Source organism: Heterodontus francisci, chromosome 28, assembly GCF_036365525.1.
Source record: "Heterodontus francisci isolate sHetFra1 chromosome 28, sHetFra1.hap1, whole genome shotgun sequence".
Classification (NCBI taxonomy): Eukaryota; Metazoa; Chordata; class Chondrichthyes; order Heterodontiformes; family Heterodontidae; genus Heterodontus; species Heterodontus francisci.
In genome coordinates this window covers 63,992,977-64,010,582 of record NC_090398.1, presented here as the reverse complement: position 1 = coordinate 64,010,582, position 17,606 = coordinate 63,992,977, and the positions used below count along the sequence as shown (strand labels likewise).

General features: G+C 47.9%; 1 non-coding gene across 1 annotated transcript; it reads right to left on the bottom strand.

Moving 5' to 3' along the window:
• Positions 1 to 1,657: 1,657 nt before the first annotated feature.
• On the bottom strand, positions 1,658 to 1,746 carry trnar-ucg (transfer RNA arginine (anticodon UCG)). The gene is given in 2 exon segments: positions 1,658 to 1,693; positions 1,710 to 1,746. It is a non-coding gene; the product is annotated as a tRNA-Arg (tRNA).
• Positions 1,747 to 17,606: the final 15,860 nt, after the last annotated feature.

Here is a 17,606-nt window from a genome sequence, read left to right as displayed (position 1 = left end):
CAGAAGACGGCGACGTCATCCATGTACAGGGAGGTTTTAACCTGAGTGCCTCTGCTGCCTGGGATTGTTACCCCTCTTATGCTCGCATCCATCCTAATAGACTCAGCAAAGTGTTCAACACAGCAAACAAACAAGACAGGGGAGAGAGGGCAGCCCTGTCTGACTCCAGATTGGATCGGCAAACTTTCCGATTCCCACCCGTTGATTCTGAGGAATATCGGCCTCGTCGACTCAATCTCTTCTCATAGGACAATATCCTCATCCCAGGAAGCAATCGAGTGACACTTTGATACACTTCCTTTAAGGCAAGTATATCCTTCCTTAGGTAAGGGGTACCAAAACTGTACACAGTGCTCCAGGTGTGATCTCACCAAGGCTCTGTCTAATTGCAGTCAAACTTCTTTATTCTTATAAAAACTCTTCACAATGTTGAACACAACTATTAACTGCCCCATTAACATCTCTGCTCTAAGAACAAGGACCCCAGCTTCACACACCCCAGACCCCTATTCTTTCCACATTAGCTGAATTCCTGCATCTCTGATACATTCTAGTAAATCTCCTCTGCACCCTCTCCAAGGCCTTGCCATTCCTGCTAAAGTATGAAACATGGAATTAGAAACAATGCTCTAGCTGAGGCCTATAACCAGTGAGATTTAGAAAGGTTCAGCCTCAATTCCTTGTCTGTGTCCCGTACTCCCATTTCTGGTTTCTGACTCAATGTCGGCTCTGAGCTGTTGAAACTGCCTGAATAAATATTTCCACCCAATAAAGCGCTCGGAATGTGAGAAGGGACAAAGTGAGTGACCAAGTACATCAACTCCAAGTAAAACTCCACCATGTAGTGAAAACACTCAAAACACAACGGCTCTTTTAAGAGCCACCCACAATCTCTCTGAAAAAGCTGCACCAACATCTCTCTGGAATTGGTTTATTTCATTGGTTTTAATGCTCAGTAACTCTCTGGAACTTTCTCACTGTCTTTGTGTTTTCTGTTTCAATCTGGTATGGAGATTCTGGGAAGATGAGTTTCACTGCCTGGGAGGATCTTTGTGGTTTTCCTGCAGAAACACAAAACAAAGTCTCTTTTCAGAGTCACCCACCGCCTCATCGGGACAGCAGTGACATGGGAACGGGAGCTGGGGTGTGTTTTCTGCCGGAAATATCAGTTAATGATTTATGTTGTGCTCTCGTTATATTCCAATCTCTGAATTGAGCCTTTCCACCGCACCAGGGTTATGGGGAGAGTTTTCATCGTTTATTTTCCAAACGTACAGACGATGTTATAAAGTTGCTGATTTACCCAGATGGCGGATTCTCCCCTCACAGTGAAAAGTAACATCGCACCTTCACATCTGCCCATTGTTTTATAATTGAATAATTAGTCAAATGGAATTATTTGTGATGTCATTTCCCCCGAGACGGTGTTTCCTGCAGTGAAACTGATCAGTTTCAGCTCAGTCATTCAGGGACCTGGAATTCCTGCAGTTTGAGCCCGCTGCAACCCCAGCCCACTTCTGATTTGTCACCCTCTTCTCATAAAGTCAGTGACAGCGCATGAGGAGGCCATTCGCCCCATTAAGTCGATGTCGGGCTTCCAATCTGTTCAGTCCCCGACTCGATCCCCAAAGCCCTGCATAATCCCTTTGGGTCAAAATGATCGTGGCAGGACTCGAACCTGCAATGTTCTGATAACATTATGGAATATACCGAAGTCAGACGCCTTATCCATTAGGCCACACGGCCATTAACTCACATGCGTGATTCAATCAGAGAACCTCGAAGCACAAAAAACAAAAAATCATTGGTTGAACCTGTCAACCTGGCACAATATTTGAATTTGTGAAAGCCGCCAATTTCACTATGGAAAAGAAGTGATCGACTGGAAAAGTACATAAAAATCTATTTTCCCGTAGCGGTTTAAATAAACTTTTGAAACACAATTTTGCTTTTACCGACTCAAATTGCTGGTGCTATTTTATGAACAGCTTTATTTTGCCAATTTGTGTCAACTTCTCATCCGTAACTGACAGTGAAAGACTCCGTTCAGCAATCTTTCACACGACAAATAACTCAAACTCGGTGTGGAAGTAATAAATTACAGACTATTGGTAATTCCACTTCACACAGGCTTCAGGGGGACAGTGAGAAGCCACTGAAATAGTTGCTTCATCCTTTTAAAAGGTTCCCATTCTGTCCTGTTACTGACATGTTGGAATCAGATTTGTAGTTAACAAGTTATTTCTGTGAAAACAAAATCCTCAACGGACCAGCTGGGAATCTGGGAATCACTGTAGTAAAATAAAAGGCTTTTGATTGAGAAGACGGGACCTTCTCACCAGCAGCCGGGTTATATTCCCCTCACATCCTGATTCAGTGAGCAGCTCTTTCCCTCGAGAAATAGACAGCAGCAGTTGGAAGTTCAGAATTAGAATTCGAATTAGAATTAGAATATTACAGCGCAGTACAGGCCCTTCGGCCCTCGATGTTGCGCCGATCATCTGACCTACACTATTCCATTTACATCCATATGTCTATCCAATGACCACTTAAATGCCCTTAAAGTTGGCGAGTCTACTACTGTTGCAGGCAGGGCATTCCACGCCCCTACTACTCTCTGCGTAAAGAAACTACCTCTGACATCTGTCCTATATCTTTCACCCCTCAACTTAAAGCTATGTCCCCTCGTGTTTGCCATCCTCATCCGAGGAAAAAGACTCTCACTATCCAACCTATCTAACCCTCTGATTATCTTGTATGTCTCTATTAAGTCACCTCTCCTCCTCCTTCTCTCTAACGAAAACAACCCCAAGTCCCTCAGCCTTTCCTCGTAAGACCTTCCTTCCATACCAGGCAATATCCTAGTAAATCTCCTCTGCACCCTTTCCAAAGCTTCGACATCCTTCCTATAATGCGGTGACCAGAACTGCACGCAATACTCCAGGTGCGGCCTCACCAGAGTTTTGTCCAGCTGCATCATGACCCCGTGGCTCTGAAACTCGATCCCCCTACTAATAAAGGCTAACACACCATATGCCTTCTTAACAGCCCTATTAACCTGGGTAGCAACTTTCAGGGATTTATGTACCTGGATACCAAGATCTCTCTGCTCATCTACACTACCAAGAATCTTCCCATTAGCCCAGTACTCTGCATTGCTGTTACTCCTTCCAAAGTGAATCACCTCACACTTCTCCGCATTAAACTCCATTTGCCATCTCTCAGCCCAGCTCTGCAGCCTATCTATGTCCCTCTGTACCCTACAACACCCTTCGACACTATCCACAACTCCACCGACCTTCGTGTCATCCGCAAATTTACTAACCCACCCTTCTACACCCTCATCCAGGTCGTTTATAAAAATGACAAACAGCAGTGGCCCCAAAACAGAACCTTGCGGTACACCACTAGTAACTAAACTCCAGGATGAACATTTGCCATCAACCACCACCCTCTGTCTTCTTTCAGCTAGCCAATTTCTGATCCAAAGCTCTAAATCACCTTCAACCCCATACTTCCGTATTTTCTGCAATAGCCTACCGTGGGGAACCTTATCAAACGCCTTACTGAAATCCATATACACCACATCCACGGCTCTACCCTCATCCACCTGTTTGGTCACCTTCTCGAAAAACTCAATAAGGTTTGTGAGGCACGACCTACCTTTCACAAAACCGTGCTGACTATCGCAAATGAACTTATTCTTTTCAAGATGATTATAAATCCTGTCTCTTATAACCTTTTCCAACATTTTACCCACAACCGAAGTAAGGCTCACAGGTCTATAATTACCAGGGCTGTCTCTACTCCCCTTCTTGAACAAGGGGACAACATTTGCTATCCTCCAGTCCTCCGGCACTACTCCTGTCGACAATGACGACTTAAAGATCAACAACAACGGCTCTGCAATCTCCTCCCTGGCTTCCCAGAGAATCCTAGGATAAATCCCATCTGGCCCAGGGGACTTATCTATTTTCACTCTTTCCAAAATTGCTAACACCTCCTCCTTGTGAATCTCAATCCCATCTAGCCTAGTAGGCTGTATCTCAGTAATCTCCTCGGCAACATTTTCTTTCTCTACTGTAAATACTGACGAAAAATATTCATTTAACGCTTCCCCTATCTCCTCTGATTCCGCACACAACTTCCCACTACTATCCTTGATTGGCCCTGTTCTAACTCTTATCATTCGTTTATTCCTGATATACCTATAGAAAGCCTTAGGGTTTTCTTTGATCCTATCCGCCAATGACTTCTCGTGTCCTCTCCTTGCTCTTCTTAGCCCTCCCTTTAGATCCTTCCTGGCTAGCTTGTAACTCTCAAGCGCCCTAACTGAGCCTTCACGTCTCATCCTAACATAAGCCGCCCTCTTCCTCTTGACAAGCGCTTCAACTTCTTGAGTAAACCACGGCTCCCTCGCTCGACAACTTCCTCCCTGCCTGACAGGTACATACTTATCAAGGACACGCATTAGCTGCTCCTTGAATAAGCTCCACATTTCGTTTGTGCCCATCCCCTGCAGTTTCCTTCCCCATCCTACACATCCTAAATCTTGCCTAATCGCGTCATAATTTCCTTTCCCCCAGCTATAATTCTTGCCCTGCGGTATATACCTGTCCCTGCCCATCGCTAAGGTAAACCTAACCGAATTGTGATCACTATCGCCAAAGTGCTCACCTACATCTAAATCGAACACCTGGCCGGGTTCATTACCCAGTACCAAATCCAATGTGGCATCGCCCCTGGTTGGCCTGTCCACATACTGTGTCAGAAAACCCTCCTGCACACACTGGACAAAAACAGACCCATCTAAAGTACTCGAACTATAGTATTTCCAGTCAATATTTGGAAAGTTAAAGTCCCCCATAACCACTACCTTGTTACTCTCGCTCCTGTCGAGAATCACTTCGCTATCCTTTCCTCTACATCTCTGGAACTATTCGGAGGTCTATAGAAAACTCCCAACAGGGTGACCTCTCCTCTCCTGTTTCTAAAAGGATCAGTTCATTGAGACAAGTTTCTGACTGACAGGTGGTGCTGAATATTAATACAAGAAGGTCCTGGAATGGGAAACAAGTGTCCAGAGTGGGGTCTGAATTCAGGACAGGGAAATGGCCAGCCCTGACACAGATCATTTCATTATTACATTGATATCTGACTGTCTATAAGGAGAAGCGAGTTAAACACATGATGGTGAAAGAAATGGAAGATAACACTGGTTGTTCTAGATGAAGAGGGATAGACAGAGGTGTGGGTACAGCAGACTTCAGACAGTAATCAGCCCTTTCAGATACTGTGGGTGGATCTGAAAAGAGCCTTTGGGTATTTGATAAAATCCTGGCAGATTGACTTGGTTTTGGTGCCCGGAGCGCTGGTTTTCTTGGGCAGCAGCACGGCCTGGATATTCGGCAGCACCCTGCCCTCAGTGTCCTGGAATCAAAAGCAAGTGTCCAGAGTGGGACCTGAAATCAGGATAGGGGAAAAAGCTCTTTGTTTAAAAACCCTCAATTAGCTACCTTGTCAGGTTACTAATGTTTTAGTTAGTGTAATTTATGAATAATTACTAATTAGAAAGTGCTGTTTTGACAGAGTGTAAAGCTGTGAGTTGATGTGTGAGGGACTTCACTGACTAGGGGAAGGAGGTACTGTTTGGTCTTTTCTTTTCTGCCTTTTCAGCCTCCATGGTACAGGGGAAGAAGCTGATCGGTGAGTAACTGGTAAATTATTCTCCTTATTACACGAGCAATAATGAGTTTGTAAAGCTAAGTAATGGCAGGGCAGCTCGAAAAGTAAAAGTTCGAAATTGGGGGAAGGCAAATTTTACAAAACTGAGAGGTGATTTGCTGGATGTGGACTGGATACAACTACTTGAAGGAAATCCCAAAGATGTTTTATCAGTCCATTAAGAGCAAGAGGATAACTAAGGAAAGGGTATGGCCTATCAGAGATGTACAAGGGAACTTCTGTGTGGATCCAGAAGATGTGGGTGGGGTTCTTAATGCGTTTTTTTGTCTCTGCCTTCACAAAGGAGAGGGATGATGCAGACATTGTAGGAAAAGAAGAAGAGTGTGAAATATTAGATACGATAAGCATAATGAGAGTGGAAGTACTAGAGAGTCTGACATCCTCCAAAATGAATAAATCACCAGGGCCAGATGGTTTGCATCTGAGGTTGTTAAAGGAAGCCAGGGAGGAAATAGTGGATGCGCTGAGGATCATCTTCAAATCCTCACTGAATATGGGGGAGGTGCCGGAGGATTGGAGGTCTGCGAACGTTGTTTTCTTGGGCAGCAGCATGGCCTAGATATTAGGCAGCACCCAGCCCTGAGTGATGGTCACCCCTCCCAGCAGCTTGGTGAGCTCCTCGTCATTCTGGACAGCCAGCTGTAGGTGTCTGAGGATGTTGCGGGTCTTCTTATTGTCCTGGGCCGCGTTACTGGCCAACTCGAGGATTTCAGCGGTTAGATACTCGAGCACAGATAGACCGGGGCTCCGACACCCACATGCTCAGCATAGTTGCCCTTTCTCAGGAGCCTGTGTACACGGCCCACCGGGAACTGCAGTCCAGCCCGGGAGGAGCGAGACTTGGCCTTGGACCGAGCTTTCCCGCCGGTCTTTCCTCTTCCAGACTTTTCCAAAAATATACTTGAGGACATTCCGTGCAGACCACTGCCTGATGGATTGGTGGTCAAAGGTGTTTTGCCATACAAACATTTCCGCGAAGGCACGGACCAACTGGATGGAGCGTTCCGTGGCAATGTGACCAGATCCATCCTTCGCAACACCGGGGTCAGATAGAACCTCAGCACGTAGTGACACTTGGTGTTTGCATACTGGGGCTCTACGCACAGCTTGATGCAGCCACATACTAAGGTGGCCATCAGGTTGAGGGCAACGTTGAGTACATTTTTTCGCCTTTATCCAGAGGTTTGAACATCGTGTCCCTCCGGACCCTGTCCACTTTTGCGTCTTCAGATAAAGCGGGAAATGGCTCGGGTGACCTCCACAGCGCAGGAGTGGGGTATGGGCCAGACCTGCGTCACATACAGCAACAACGTGAGCACCTTGCACCTGATGACCAGGTTCTTACCCATAATAGAGGGAGATCGCTGCTCCCACATGCTCAGTTTATGTTGTACCCTGGCTACTCGCTCCTCCCAGGTTTTGGTGCACGTCCCGGCCCTTACAAACCATATCCCCAGCACCTTCAGGTAGTCTGACCTGACAGTGAAGGGGACAAAGGATCGGTCAGCCCAGGTCCCAAGGAACATGGCCTCGCTCTTGCCATGGTTAACATTGGCTCCCGAATCCAGTTCGAACTGGTCGCAGATGCTCATCAGTCTGCGAATGGACAGCGGATCCGATCAGAATACAGCAACATCATCCATGTACAGGGAGGCTTTGACCTGAGTGACTCCACTGCCTGGGATTGTCACCCCTCTTATGCCCGCATCCTTCCGAATAGACTCAGCAAAGGGTTCGATACAGCAAACACACAAGGGAGGGGAAAGAGGACAGCCCTGTCTGACTCCAGATTTGATTGGAAACTTTCTGATTACCACCCAATTTTTTGGACTGTGCTACTGATGTTTGTGGAGAGCAGTTTGATCCAATGGCAGATTCCCTCCCCAAACCCCATTTTGGAAAGAACGTCCATCATGTGTGTGTGCGATATCCTGTCAAAAGCCTTCTCCTGGTCCAGGCTGATGAGGCAGGTGTCCACCCTCCTGTCCCGTACGTAGGCGATCGTATCCCTGAGTAGCACGACACTATCAGAGATCTTCCTGCTGGGTACAGTACAGGTCTGGTCAGGGTGAATCACCAACTCCAGAGCAGACTTGACTTGACTGGCGATGACATTGGACAGAATCTTGTAGTCTACATTAAGCAGTGAGATGGGCCGCCAATTTCTGATTTCTGCCCTCTCCCCCTTCTGCTTGTAGATGAGGGTGATGATGCCTTTCCTCATGGATTCTGACATGCTGCCGGCCAGGAGCATACTCTCGTACACTTCCAGCAGGTCTGGGCTGACCCAGTACCACAGGGCCGAATACAACTCAACTGGTAAGCCGTCGCTTCCGGGAGTTTTCTTCGTCTCAAAAGACTTGATGGCCTTTGTCAGCTTGTCCAGAGTTCGCGGTTTGTCCAGATTCTCCTGCATGCTGTCATCTCAGACCTCTGTGATCGATGACAGGAAGGACTGGGAGGACGTGCTGTCCATAGACTTCACGTCTTACAGCCCAGCATTCAAGGATTTGCTAATCCTTAGTATGTCGGACTGCGAAGTTGTGACCGAGCCATCCTCTTCCTTCAGGCTGCTGATCACAGAGCTCTCTCTGTGTACCTTTTGGAAGAAGAAACGTGAGAACTTCTCATCCTGCTCAATGGAGCGGACTCTGGACCGGAAGATGATCTTGGAGGCCTCCGTGGCAAAGAGCGAGGCCTGCTGGCTCTTCACCTCTTGGAGCACCTCCTTGACCTCGACCCCCATCGACTGCAGCCGGAGCAGATTTTGCATTCTTTTCTGGAGTGTGGACATTTCCCTCTGTCTCTCCCATACCCTCTGAACACCTTTGGAGATAAAGAGCGTTTTGATATTCACCTTGATCACTTCCCACCAGTGCACCGGATACTCAAAGAGGGTCTCACTGTTCTCCAACTTTTTCAATCTCTTTTGAGTTCCACAATGTTCTCTGGGGTTAGCAGTGTAGCATTCAGCTTCCATGTCTCCCTGCCAACCCGCTGGTCATCCTGTAAGTGACAGTCAGCCAGTAAGAGGCAGTGGTCGGAGAAGAAAGCCGGCTTGACGTCGGTGGATCTGACCGTGAAAGCAGGGGACACATACAGGAAGTCAATCCTGGAACGGGCAGACCCGTCCGATCTTGACCAGGTGTATCTACGCTGCGCTCCGTCTGCAGGTTTGCTGAAGACATTGTGCAGTTTGGCATTTTTTAAGAATCTGTGCGGAGCGTCCAGTTTTCTGTCGTTACTGCCAGATTGTCCAGCTGCATCAATGATGCAGTTGAAGTCACCTCCAAGAATGACCGGCCTGGATGTCGCCAGCAGCAGTGTGAGTTGCTGGAGGATGGTCAGCCACTCACTGTATTGGAACGGGGCATATACGTTGCTTAAATGGAGCGGAGCATTGTTGTACATTACATCTGCTACGAGAAGGCGACCGCCCACCAGCATCTTAACTTCAGAGATGGTTAAATTGCCTCCCCACAGCAGAATCCCCAGGCCGGAGGAACAGGAATCATTTTCCCTGGACCAGATCGATGTCCCATGGGATCACCATCGTGACCATTGCCTGTAAGTACTGCGGTGCAGGATTCCACACTCCTGACAAAACAGTTCGCCGGCTTTGACCTTTGCGAAGTCATCCAAGGTTGAAACACATCACGTGGTGGATTTAACACAATGCATGTTAATCGAAGTAATCTTTATATCCACTATAAAGTTGGGTGTTTCTCACCACACCAGGTGTCCTTGCTAGTCCCAGTCCTTGAGTATGTTCCTGCATACCCATAGTGTACGCAAGCTGTTTCACATTCGTTGAGCCCAGAAACCCCTCATGGTTATTCATGAGGGTTTTGTTCCACTGGGGTGACATCGGTGGGTGGGGGGCGGGTCTTGTAGGCAGCAAGGCTTGGGTTGTCCTCTGCTGTTGGTGTCTTTCCCCTCGGTCCCTCCTCAAAGACATCACTGTTCCTGACTTCCGGAGCTGGAGCTGGAGTGCGCAGGACACTTCGCTGCTCTCGGTCTCCCGGAGCTGGGGTGCACTGAGCATCTCCTTGGGTTCCATGCTTTTGGTTTGGGGTGCGCTGGGCGTGTCACAGCTTCCAGAGCCCCGGAGCTGGGGGGCTTTATCTTCCAGCTCCTTTGAGTTCTGCTGCTTCTTTTGGAGGTTCCATCGTTCCGGCCCTTCCTCGTCCAGTGAGGAGGAGCTGCTGTAGTCTGTCTCAGACGGTAGCCTCCTCTTGCCACTGGTTTGGGTGGTGACCTGTTCTTTTTTTGGAGGTTTTTTCTTTGTGGTCTTCCTTTGTACCACCTGCCGCTGAGCTGTTTGTCCATCTGCTGCCTCCTCCTCCATTAATTCTGTCTGTAGAGGAGGAGTTTCCAGGCACGGAGTAGGTGTTGGGTCTCTGGTTGCAGCTGCTTCCCCTTTCTTCTCTTTCTCAGATAGACTTTCATCGCTGTGGGGAGGATTGCTTGTTTCCCTCCCAGCACCAGACGTGTTCACCGTTCCTTAACCCGGTCTTTCCTTGGTCCTTGCTGCCTGAGCATAACTGAGGCAGCGTTTGGGGCAGGTTTTGTAGAGGTGGCCTGCCCCACCTCACAGGTTGCAGTACTTACAATGTTTACAGTCCTTGGTGTGATGGCCTTCCTTCTTGCAGTTCTTGCAGACGACTGTGCTGCAGTTAGCTGCCACGTGACCAGATTTGCCGCAGGTACGACAAACTCTGGGCTGCTCCGCGTAGACCATGAAGCCTCGACTTCCCCCGAAAGTGAAGCTGGAGGGAGGATGGATGATGGCTCCGTTGGCATTGACCTTCAAGGTCACCTTGACCTGACGCTTGCTGGTCCAAATCCAAATGGGTCCTTGACATCAGTGCTGCCGCCGGCCACCTCGACGTACCTGGTGAGGAAGGTGAGTACATCCACGACAGAAACATGGAGGTTGTAGAGGTGGATTCTCACCACCCAGTCACGTTGCGATGGCAGTGTGAAGAGCAGCTCCACTGTGAGGATCGACAGCGGCGCCTGGTTTCCCTTCTCCTTAAACACCTTCAGGAACTTGATGCATCCGCCACGTTCTTGAACATCACGTCAAAATATCCACAGCTGGGGAAGTCCTGCAGGCAGAAGATGTTTACAGCTTGGAATCCACAGCAATCAATAAGGATTTTCTTAATGAAGAAGGTACTATCAACCGGTGCATCTCCATCATTATCCTTCACTACCACCCGAACGGTGTTACACACTCCCTGCCCTGAAGTTACAGAATTGGTTACAGCCATTTTACTCAAAAACCTACCTGAGACAGGATCATGGTCTCTCCCCTGCTCCTCTTCCAGACATTTCCACAATCTCACAAATACTTTCACAAAGAGTAAGGAATTCCTCCCGCACTTCCCTGCTTTACCTTCTGGAGGAATGCAGTCCGGCTACTTCTGATTGGTTACTGTCTGCTGAATCTCATTGGCTGGTTCATGTCACCAGTCAGGTAGCTGCTATTTTGCCGATCATCAAAGGGCAATGAGAAAATGGGGCGGAGATTGGCAGCGGCAAATTGTCAGAGCTGAAACCCATTCACAAATTTGAAAAGCCCGCAAAAATATTTGTGAAACAAGGAACAGCTGAAATATAATAAATAATATCGTCTAAAGAGTAAAATGTATTTCACTCTCTCCTCATATTGTGTTTCTCCTCATTGTCCGTCACAGATACCAGACTTACTTTCCTTCCGGGAGCGGAGCAGAGAGGAGTGGACCTGTGGGGAGAACGCCGAGAGCAGAACCAATAAATTGAGCCCAAGGATCGCGGCCCAGTCACTCACCTTCCGGGAGAGGTCTGGACCTGTGGGGAGAACACCGACAGTGGAGCCGATACATTGAGCCTGAGGATCGCGGCCCAGTCATTCACCTTCCGGGAGAGGAGCGGACCTGTGGGGAGAACATCGAGAGTGGAGCCGATAAATTGAGCCTAAGGATCGCGGCCTAGTCACTCACCTTCCGGGAGAGGAGCGGAGAGCAGTCCAGGCACGCCGGAGTTTGAAAACAAAGTGAGCAGTGATGTCACAGGAAGGCTGCAAGGTGATTGGTTGGTGAGTATCTGCTGTTCGGGAGTTACTCTAAATAGCTGGGTAAGTAACTAAAAGTAAAGGGAAAGGTCTACAGTTTTTTCAATAAAGGAGGTCGTGTTTTTTGGGGGAGAATCAAGGTCCCTAGTGTAAATAATTTAATTTTTGGGTAATTTAAGGGGATAAATTAAGGGTAAGTCATGGCAGGGCAGCTCAGCAATGTGGAGTGATCCTCCTGTGCAATGAGGGAAGTCAGGGACACTTCCAGTGTCCAGGGCGAACACGTGTGCAGGAAGTGTCTCCAGCTGCAGCTACTCGAAATCCACGTTTCGGATCTGGAGCGGCGGCTGGAGATACTGTGGAGCATCCGCGAGGCTGAGATCATCGTGGATAGCACGTATAGGGAGGTGGTCACACCGCAGGTAAAGACTGCTCAGGTAGAAAGGGAATTGGTGACCACCAGGCAGAGTAGAAGAACTAGGCAGGTAGTGAAGGAGTCCCCTGGATCCATCTCGCTTTCTAACAGATTTTCCACTTTGAATACTGTTGGAGGAGATAGCTTTTCAGGGGAATGCAGCAAGAACCATGTCTGTGGCACCACAGGTGGATCAGCTGCACAAGCGGGGAGGAAAAGGAGTAGAGTAGCGATAGTGATAGGGGATTCTATCGTAAGAGGTACAGATGGGCATTTCTGTGGCTGCAAACGTGACTCCAGGATGGTATGTTGCCTCCCTGGTGCTAGGGTCAAGGATGTCACAGAGTGGCTGCAGGACAAGGGGTAGGGTGAACAGTCAGAGGTCATGGTACACATTGGCACCAATGACATAGGTAGAAAGAGGGATGAGGTCCTGCAACCAGAATTTAGGGAGCTAGATAGCAGATTAAAAAGCAGGACCTCAAAGGTTGTAATCTCTGGATCACTCCCAATGCCACATGCTAATGAGTATAGGAGTAAGAGGGGAGAGCAGATGAATGCTTGGCTGAGGATATGGTGCAGGAGGGAGGGCCTTAGTTTCCTCGACCACTGGGTCTGTTTCTGGCAAAGGTGGGACCTACCTGTACAAGTTGGACGGGTTGCACCTGAACTGGAACGGGACCAACATACTTGCTGAGAGGTTTGCCAGTGCTGTTTTGGGGGGTAGGGGGGGTTTAAATTAATTTGGCAGGGGGGTCGGATACAGAGTGGAGGTACAGTAGGGGGTTAAACACAGTCAAATTTAAAAGAGAAACTGAGTCAGTCTGGAAGGCAGAGCAAATATAGACCTGTTATGGCACAAGTGAAAAATGCAAGGCTGGATTGCATCTATTTTAATGCAAGGAGTCTTACTAATAAGGCAGATGAATTGAGGGCGATGATTAGCACATGGGATTATGATCTTATTCCTATCACAGAGACATGGTTGAGGGAGGGGCTGGACTGGCAGCTCAGTATTCCAGGGTACAGAATCTACAGGCAAGACAGGTGAGGGAGTAAAAGAGGAGGTGGCATTGCACTGTTGATCAAGGAGTCAATTACTGCAGTAAGGAAGGATGATATCTTAGAAATTCCTCAAATGAGGCCATATGGGAAGAACTTAAAAACAAAAAGGGGACAATCACTTGGCTGGGAGTGTACTACAGACCTCTAAACAGACAGGAAGGGATAGAGGAGAAAATATGTAGGCAAATCTCAGAGAGGTGTAAGAATCTTCTTCTTTGGCCTCCTTGTCTCGAGAGACAATGGGTAAGCACCTGGAGGTGGTCAGTGGTTTGTGAAGCAGCGCCTGGAGTGGCTATAAAGGCCAATTCCAGAGTGATAGACTCTTCCACAGGTTCTGCAGATAAAATTGGTTGTCAGGGCTGTTACACAGTTGGCTCTCCCCTTGCGCTTCTGTCTTTTTTCCTGCCAACTGCGAAGTCTCTTCGACTCGCCACACTTTAGCCCCACCTTTATGGCTGCCCGCCAGCTCTGGCGATCACTGGCAACTGACTCCCACGACTTGTCATCAATGTCACAGGACTTCATATCGCGTTTGCAGACGTCTTTTAAGCGGAGACATGGACGGCTGGTGGGTCTGATACCAGTGATGAGCTCGCTGTACAATGTGTCCTTGGGGATCCTGCCATCTTCCATGTGGCTCACATGGCCAAGCCATCTCAAGTGCCACTGGCTCAGTAGGGTGTATATGCTGGGGATGTGTTGGAGATACGGTCCTGCCACCTGATGCGAAGGATTCTCCGGAGGCTGCGAAGATGGAATGAATTGAGACGTCGCTCTTGGCTGACATACGTTGTCCAGGCCTCGCTGCCGTCGAGCAAGGTACTGAGGACACAGGCTTGATACACTTGGACTTTTGTGTTCCGTGTCAGTGCGCCATTTTCCCACACTCTCTTGGCCAGTCTGGACATTGCAGTGGAAGCCTTTCCCATGCACCTGTTGATTTCTGCATCGAGAGACAGGTTACTGGTGATAGCTGAGCCTAGGTAGGTGAACTCTTGAACCACTTCCAGAGCGTGGTCGCCGATATTGATGGATGGAGCATTTCTGACGTCCTGTCCCATGATGTTCTTTTTCTTGAGGCTTATGGTTAGGCCATATTCGTTGCAGGCAGCTGCAAACCTGTCGATGAGACTCTGCAACCACTCTTCAGTGTGAGATATTAATGCAGCATCGTCAGCAAAGAGGAGTTCCCTGATGAGGACTTTCCGTACTTTGGTCTTCGCTCTTAGACGGGCAACCTGCCACCTGATCTTGTGTGGAGGAAAATTCCTGCTTCTGAAGGGTTGAACGCATGTGAGAGCAGCAGGGAGAAGAAGATCCCAAACAATGTAGGTGCGAGAACACAGCCCTGTTTCATGCCACTCAGGATAGGAAAGGGGTCTGATGAGGTGCCGTTATGCTAAATTGTGCCTTTCATATTGTCATGGAATGAGGTGATGATACTTAGTAGCTTTGGTGGACATCCAATCTTTTCTAGCAGTCTGAAGAGATCACGTCTGCTGACGAGGTCAAAGGCTTTGGTGAGATCTATGAAAGCAACGTAGAGGGGCATCTGTTGTTCACGGCATTTCTCCTGTAGCTGGTAAAGGGAGAACAGCATGTCAATGTTGGATCTCTCTGCTCGAAAGCTACACTGTGCCTCAGGGTAGACACGCTCAGCCAGCTTCTGGAGCCCGTTTAAAGCAACTCGAGTGAAGACTTTCCCCACTATCCTGAACAGGGAGATTCCACGGTAATTGTTGCAGTCACCGCGGTCACCCTTGTTCTTATAGAGGGTGATGATATTGCCATCGCGCATGTCCTGTGGTACTGCTCCCTCGTCCCAGCACAGGCAAAGCAGTTAGTAGAGTGCTGGAAGGAGAGCAGGCTTGGTACTCTTGATTATTTCAGGGTCATGCTGTGCTTCCCAGGTGCTTTTCTGCTGGCTAGAGAATGAATGGCATCTCTGAGTTCCGATTTTGTTGGCTGTACGTCCAGCTCATCCATGACTGGTAGAGACTGGGCTGCATTGAGGGGGGTCTCAGTGACAACCTTTTCCCTGGAGTACAGTTCTAGGTAGTGCTCCACCCAGAAGTCCATTTACTTCCGTTGGTCAGTGATTGTGTCCCCTGATTTAGATTTGAGGGGCACGATCTTCTTGATGGTTGGCCCAAAAGCTCTCTTAATGCCATCATACATTCCTCTGATGTTTCCGGTGTCAGAGGCCAGCTGCTGTTAACTCGCTGGGGGCTTTCTTGTAGTTCAACAGTGCAATGCGCTTAGCGGCTATGACAGGTTCCAGCTCTTCAAAGTGTGATTGAAACCAGTCTGCATTCTGCTTCACACGTTTGCCATAGGTGATCATAGCTGAGTCATAGATGGCATCTCTGATGTGGGCCCACTTGGTCTCTGCATCCCCTGTAGGAGTGTTTTGAAGGACTTTATCAAGTGAATTTAGAAACTTACGTCACAGCTGTGGATAAGAAATTCTGCTAGTGTTGCTGTGCAGGCGGCCCTTCCGCTTGGAGTGATGCAGCTTCTTTGGTTTGAGTCTAACCTTGCTGCATACCACACACTGCACACCACACACATCCTTGTCCACTCAACACAGTATTAGACAGTGAAGTAAGCTTGTGTGCAGCTTGCTGTGAAATGGCATAAGACTGACATCTCTTGGTGTGAAATAGAACTGCAAGAGGGAAATTGATTGATAATAAAAAGCTGGGTGGGAATGTCAGCTGTGAGGGGGATACAAAGGGCCGGAATTTCTTTGGTTCACTCCCCCCGAGATTCCGGCCCTGCTCCAATTCTGGTCTTTTGAGCATCGCTGATTTTTATCGCTCCACCGCTGGCAGCTGTGACATCAGCTGTCCAGGCCCGAAGCCTGAGATTTCCCTCCCTGAACTCTCCGCCTCTCGACCTCTCTTCCCTCCTTTAAAACACTCATGGAAGCCTACTTCTGTGACCAAGCTTTTGGCCATCTGCTCTAATACGGTCTTGTGTGGCTTGGGGTCCAAATTTACTTTCCGACACTCCTGTGAAGTGCCATGGAACGCTGTATTACGTTAAAGGTGCTCCATAAATTTACACACAAGTTGTTGTTGTTTTTGGTCTGGAATGTATTGCCCGAGAGGATGATGGAAGGAGACTCAATCGTAAGGTTGAAAAGGGAATTTTGATAAATAGTTGACAGGAAATGAAAGAGCTGCCACAGGCACGATGGGCCGCCCTGGTTGTAGATGTCGTCGTCGTCATCCTTCCTTCTATGTGAGCGCAGAAGCAGACCCCCAACTATCACAAATTCTGCAGTTGAGTATCCCACATTTGAAGACATCGCAGGCATCAGCAAACCCACAGTACAATAGGTTAGCCTCATCCTGGGAGAACTTTTTTTTTTATTTCCAAAATATACTTTATTCATAAAAATCTGTAAAAATTACATTCCCAAACAGTTTAAAACAGCATCAAGTCAAAAAATACAAACAGTGCAAAGGTGATCAGTTACCTTCTATACAATCATGAGTTGCCTCACAACTCTTCCATTTCATTGTCATTTTACATTTAGAGCACACAGAATTTTCCCGATACAGTTCGAGGGGTTTCCCATGGATCCAGCCCCCCAGTTCAGCCTTGGTGGGGGGACCTTACACTGTGGTCTTTCCCCATTGAGCCTTTGCTGCGGCTGCCCCAAGCTTAAGTGCACCCCTAAGCACGTAGTCCTGGACCTTGAAACGTGCCAGTCTGCAACATTTGGTCGTGGACAACTCTTTGCACTGGAAGACCAGCAAGTTTCAGGCAGACCAAAGGGTGTCTTTCACTGAATTGATAGTCCTCCAGGAACAGTTGATGTTTGTAGCAGTGTGCATCCCTGGGAACAGTCTACAGAATCCTGTGTTACCAAGCTGCTTGGAATAAATCATGACAAAAACCACTGCATTGCTCTGCCTGCTTTTTTTTAAATTTCCAAAATATACTTTATTCATAAAAATCTGTAAAAATTACATTGCCAAACAGTTTCCAAACAGCACCAAAAAATACAAACATTGCAAGGGAGATCAGTTTCCTTCAATACTGTCATGAGTTTCTTCCCAACCCTTCCGTTTCACAATTGTCATGTCAATTACAGTTTTACATTTACAGCAATTGAGAATATTAATAATGCAGTTCAAGGGGTTTGCCTGCCTATTTTTTTCTTTTATCATAGTTTTTTCTATGCTAGGTAACTATGCTGTGAACTGCCACACACTGACACCTGACATCACACACCACCTCTTACGGTTTCAATACACAGTTGTAGAAATCATCTTGTCACACTATTCAGAATCTGATGCTAAGTTGACATGG